The sequence below is a fragment of the Acinonyx jubatus genome, chromosome D3 (genome assembly GCF_027475565.1).
Source record: "Acinonyx jubatus isolate Ajub_Pintada_27869175 chromosome D3, VMU_Ajub_asm_v1.0, whole genome shotgun sequence".
Taxonomy (NCBI): domain Eukaryota; kingdom Metazoa; phylum Chordata; class Mammalia; order Carnivora; family Felidae; genus Acinonyx; species Acinonyx jubatus.
Window position 1 is genome coordinate 61412713 of NC_069392.1, and position 6179 is coordinate 61418891.

The following is a 6179-nucleotide window of genomic DNA, read 5'->3' on the forward strand; positions in this document are numbered from 1 at the left end:
AAACTGATGGTTACCAGAGGGGAGATGGGTGGGCAGATGGGTGAAAGAGATGAAGGGGATTGAGCACACTCATAATTACGAGCCCTGAGTAATGCATAGAATTGTCAAATCACTGTATTTTTATGCCTGAAACTAATAATTTATATTAACTACACTGGAATTAAAAAGAAAAAAATAATTTAAGCATCCATAAGCTGTATGTAAGTGAATAGGTATAGCTGTGTTCCAGTAAAACTTTATTTATAAGAAGAGTCAGTGGACTGAATCTGACCCCTGTGAGGTGGTCTATTGGACTCACGCTCCTGATTATGGTTCCAGTTACCTATGTAGCATGACAGCCTTGTCAGGCACTTTCCCTAGAAGAGTACATATTAGAGGTGAGGACATCCTTCCCATTTTATTCTATATAACAGATACTTAAATAGTCCTTTTTATATGTCAGGTACAGTTTTAAGTGCTTTAAATAGATTTATTCAGCGAAACTTTAATAAAACTGTGTCGTATTTCTATGTTGTCAGGTTTACTCGTCTATTAAATTTCTTAAATCCATCCTTGCCCCCATTTGAATACTCCAGTGTACTCGTTTCCCCTGGTTTTCCAAAAACCAGGCTGCTGTTAAGAGAGGACAGTTCAGGTCATTTACATCAACTTGAGTGTTAATAAGCATTGAGAATAGTATCCCAAGACATGCTTTTCCACTAAGGAGAGATTGGGAACAATCTCTTTGTCCCCAATTCTCACCTATAAAATGGGGGACATCGATGGTTTTTACTTCTCACTGTAAATCAGAATAACCATGGGGGCTTTTAAAATATCTCTACTTTTTATGTGTCTTCAGGGCTGGGATTTAGGTATGTATGCTTACCAAGCTTGATAGATTCTCAAGAAGTGGGCCTGGTCTGGGCATCAGTATTCTTTAAAGCTTTTTAGGTGATTTTGCCACTGAGTTATACTGTCACTTTTGTGCAGGGGCCCTGCTAATCTTCCTTGTATCCTTCCAATTTCAGTGTAAGTAATTCCAAAGCAAGCACCACTGAGCTGTACCCAAGGTAATCATGTGACTAGTGTTTGCAGATGGGTTTTGGACAAATGTAAGATTTTTTTTTTCTTTTTTTTTTTTTTTTACCATTATGTAAGAATCTATTATTTCACATTAGCTTGACATATAAAGTGGAATATGGCATTTAGGTTATGGAAAACTATGGTTAACCTAGGCCATGTTCAAGTGGTTACTTGTGGGTCACAGTATCCAAACTTACCTAAATTATTTGGAGAATGCTGCATAACTGCTTAGGACCTTAATAAAACTACTCTGAAAGATATCTGCAGCTTAACAGGACTCATGATTTAACTCACAACCTTCTCATGAAAATCAGAATTTAACTGTAGCATATTAAATAACTGTATTTTTAGAGCAACTGAAGTGATGTCCTGAGACCATATTGAAGAGCAGAGCCTGTTGCTGCTTGTTTGAAACTAAATTCAATTAGAAGATTTGGGTTTGTGCATTTGAGGGTTTAAGATTCAATGATCAATCTTTCCCAAAACTAATCTATATCCTACATTGGTGTAAGAAAGGCACTCTTCTCTGCTATGGAGGATAGTAAACTGAAGAAAATAAAATCCCTATCTTTCAGTGATTTATAATCTTGATGATAAAACTTAAACATGAAACATATGGCAGTCAACACCAAATGCTAGCTGCGGTGAATTCAGAATAGCAAGGCTGGTCTATGCACAAGTGGTAATGAGAGATGGCATAGGTAGAACGGTGCTGTTTTATGCAGTGTGAGCCACCTTTATGAGAACACCTGGAGTGTTGAGAATGCAGATTCCTAGGACACATCCAGGCCCACTCAGTCAGTCTCTCTGGGCTACGGCCTGGGAATCTGCCCTTTGAAGAGACTCTTCAAATGTCTCAGTTGGTTAAGTGTCCGACTTTGGCTCAGGTCGTGATCTCGTGGTTCGTGAATTGGAGCCCCATGTCAGTCTCTGTGCTGACAGCTCAGATCCTGGAGCCTGCTTCGGATTCTGTGTCTCCCTCTCTCTGCCCTCCCCCACTCACGCTCTCTTCCTTCCCCTCAAAAATAAATAAACATGAAAAAAATTTTAAAAAATAGACCCTTCAAGCCTTTGCTTTGTACACAAAGCTGGAGTACTGTTGATGCAGTAGAGGCAAAGTAAGTAAGGCCTTTTAAGATGGGTTGGGGTTAGGGGATAGGATTAGTAGTTCACATGTATTGAATGCTAGACACTGTTTCAAGTGGTTTAAGTACATTATATTCTTTAAACTCCCCCCAAATGAAAATTACAAGGTGTTTTGTTATTATCCCCACTCGACAGATGAGGAAACTGAGGCACAGGAAACTTGAGCAGTTCGCTCCAAGTCACACAGATAGTCAGAGTTAAGATCTGGGACAGGCAGTCTCACTCCTGGCCCTATACTCCAAACCACTTTTTCTCTAAGCCAGAGGCAAGGAAGAAAGAGCACATTAATTCTGACAGACTCATAGATTCATATGAACACATGGATGAATTCCCTATAAACACAATTTATAAATGGCCTGAAAAGGAGTTACTGAAATTTTTGTTAAAAGCAGGTGAGAATTATAGTATAGTCCTTACGCACAAAAATTGAGTTCCCCTGTTGCCACTGAAGGATGAAGGAAACATTGTGGAGAGGCTGTATTTCAAGCCCCTGGTCCCATGTAAAAGCTTCCCAGAGATCTAGAAATTGGCAGGATGGCTGCCAAGGATCCTGAGTCTGAGGAATATTCAACGACCACCAGTTATCGAGAGGCCGCTGCTCCCTGTATGAGCAGCTTCAATCCAGGTACAGTGGAATCAAGTCGGTGAACCTGGACTTTTGCACCAAACCAGAACAATTTAATTAGCCACCCTTCCTTCTCTCATTTGAGGCTGGGATCAGGTGAATTTATGGTCAAGAAAGTGAAGTTTTCTTCAGAGAGTAGAATGTATTTTGGAGGTATCTTTAACTTGAACAAATATTCTTGTGGGCATTTGGGGGCATCATTGTGGGAAACGGTGAGGGGCTGATGCACGCAAAGCAAGAGCAGAATCTTGAAGGTAAGTGGGGCACAGCGACAGCTGGTGGCACAAGAGATACTGGGACTATGGCAGCTAGATGAGCCCTGCTTGCTTCATGTGCTGTGTAGCAACTTACAGCATTGGCCACAAAAGTCATTTCTGAACAGGTAAATGCACCAAAGGTGAGACAGAACCAATTAGCCTTGACAGTGTAACAGACACATTAAAACCTTTAACTCATTGGTTTTCAGGGACCTTTGTTTCTTCTTGGATATTACCATTGACCTCTCAAGTAAACCTATCTTAACATTGAAGAAAAAGCTGTTAGAAAGTCCATGTGAAATATGGAGCACATCAAACAGGAATTAGATAGTTAACATGACATGTGGCATTGCTGCCTACTTGAACTTACCTTCTCCAGACTCATTAACAGGTGCTATCTGTAGCTATCGATTGTTTTAAAATGTATTATTCTAGTATGGTAAGGCCCACAGATGATGGAAGAGAGGATTACCATCAAAAAGGCAGTTTGTTACTTGCAGTTTGTTACAGTTTGCGAGGGGAGGGGGCCACACCACATCACATGGGGCCATCTGTGCTAGGAGGCACTAGGGTAGGTCAGGAGCCAGGAGAAGACATGGGCTAGACTCTTCCTTGTGACCTTTGAGGGAAGGAATGGGTGAGGCAAGGTAAACTGATTTAGGATTGACTAAATGAATAACGTCATCCAGCCTTAGGGCCTAGAGTATGTTCCTAGCTGCCTGATACCTGGTCCTGGGGTGTTTAGGGAAGGGGAATATTGGTTCTTCAGTGTGAGAGCACCAAAGAGGAGGATGGGGATGGGCTCTGGGTTGCTTAGTTTGCATATGAAAGGTATATTCCTAGAGCAAGTGTTTATAGTAGGAATTAGCAAGGCCTGGAGGAAGTAGTCTGTCCCTAGTCAGGGCTCCAGATGTCAAAACATCAGGGAGAAAAAGAAGATGAATATGCACATGGCGGGTGCTTTATTTTAGGATCTCTAAATACCAACAGTATGATTATTTCAGTATGAGAATGACTGAATTTAGGAATGTTCCAGTAGAACTTGGCTGTCTACATGGATTTCAATCAGTTTATAGAAAGGACAGCGCCTTACGTGCTGATTTGAGTGACAAAGCATAGCTGAGCACCTACCATCCACATTTCAAGGCAATTGGGCTGCTCTTTCCTCATTTCTTCACATGCAGTATGATCGGAAGAAGTTGGATGAACTCCAGACATTTGATTTCATCCTACTATATGCTCCAAGTAGTCACTGCTTGAGTTTCTTGATTATAAGCATTTATTTCCAGTCCTAGAGCACTGATGCAATATGGTTTGTTTTGCTCAAAATGCATTTTACTAATTTTAAAGCCTATAGAGTTATCAAGGATATAAAACAGCCACTTGAATTTTTTGTGAGATAATCTATGGTATTACAAGAGGAAAATTAAATGGCTAAACTATTTTTAAATTTGCAAATCCTCCATTGCCTCGGGACAGATCTTCTGAGACTATCAAGTGTCTACTATCTATATAGGTTTTACTCCCTAATAACCTTAAGAATCATTTCTTTTAGAAATCCTAATTTGAATTGTATTACAAAAGCAACAACCACTGTGTGTACAAAATATGGACAACTCAAACAAATCCCAAAGATAATTACTTCTGAAAATTTTGAAATGTGTAGTTTCAGATATAAAATAAAACATTTTTAGAGAAAACTTAACTCGCTCCATGAGTGCTTACTATTTGTAACTTAGATATTTCATTTTATAAAAAGTTGTGACTATATTTTCATGTCTTAAAATAGTTACTACATGATAATGGCTAATACCCCATTATATTTTTGCACTAGGATTTATTTAACCAGTCCCCTATTTTAGGGTGTTTCAGTTATTAAATATGTTGTTAATTTCCTTAGGTTAAATTATTAGAATGGGTAATGCTGATTCAAAGAGAATTCATGCTTTTGATTCTTTTAATACATAAGACAAAAATAACTCCCAGAGAAGTTGATATAATTTACTCTGTCTTCACAAGTATAGAAATATCAATTTAATAGCCAAGAGGTTATTTATTGTTTTCATTTACATTTCTTCCATTACTTAACACGCTCTACCGGTTTTTTTTTTCATGTGCCTATTGTTAGTTTGTATTAATTCTTTGAAATAATGCCTGTTTCTTTGACCGTTTATCTTTTTTGTGGGCTTATAACTTTTTTAAACTTATTTCCTAGAACTCACTGTGTTTATAACACACTAACTAGCAAATTCTTTTGATGCCCTGCATCACATACCCTTGACCTACCTCTGAGTTCAGTCATGGCTGTGGACAGTAGTTCTTTACAAGGTCAGATTATCTGACCTGCATATTATGTCTGTTTACCTTCTGTATTAGGGAATTCTCCAAAGCCTCACCACCTTCCTGGGTGGGATGGGTTAATCCTTAACTAATGGGAGATGGGAAGCCGTGGGGCAGAGCTCCAGAGTCCCTGCCCTGGCTGGTTAATTTGGGACACCATGTTGTGTGTTTTTCACAGGTCCCAATGGCTACCATGGCCTTCAGCAATGACTTTGATGTTTGTTTCCTCTTCCTTTCCACTTTCCCTTTCCCTTGTTCTCTCATTTCTACTCCCTGGTGTCACTGTGTACATAAGCACTCAAGGCCTTGTCTCAGGCTCTGTGTTTAAGGGATTTTAAGTCAAGACATTAACTCCCTTCTTTCAGAGACTAGTATTTTAAATTTCTGTCCAGCTTGGGCCAACAGAATTGTTTATGTAAATTGAACTTTTACATCTGTTGATACTTTTCTCTAGGTTTCCAGCTGTTTTTGTTCTATGCCAAGCATATTGGTTTCCCCTTGTTGCTATAACAAATTGCCACAAATTTATTGGTTTAAAACAATACAAATTTATTTTCTTACACTTCTGTAAGTCAGGAAACTGAAATGGGTCTTACTGGGCTTAAAATACAAGTATTGGCAGAATTGTATTACTTTCTGGCGACTCGAGGGGAAAATCCATTCCTTGCCTTTTTCATCTTTTTTTTTTTTTTACATTTTATTTATTTTTATATGAAATTTATTGTCAAATTGGTTTCCATACAACACGC

General features: G+C 38.9%; 1 non-coding gene across 1 annotated transcript; it reads right to left on the reverse strand.

Annotated features, from left to right (window-relative positions):
- Nucleotides 1-925: 925 nt before the first annotated feature.
- LOC113602395 (U6 spliceosomal RNA) lies at nt 926-1031 on the reverse strand. The gene has a single exon (XR_003423818.1). It is a non-coding gene; the product is annotated as a U6 spliceosomal RNA (small nuclear RNA).
- Nucleotides 1032-6179: the final 5148 nt, after the last annotated feature.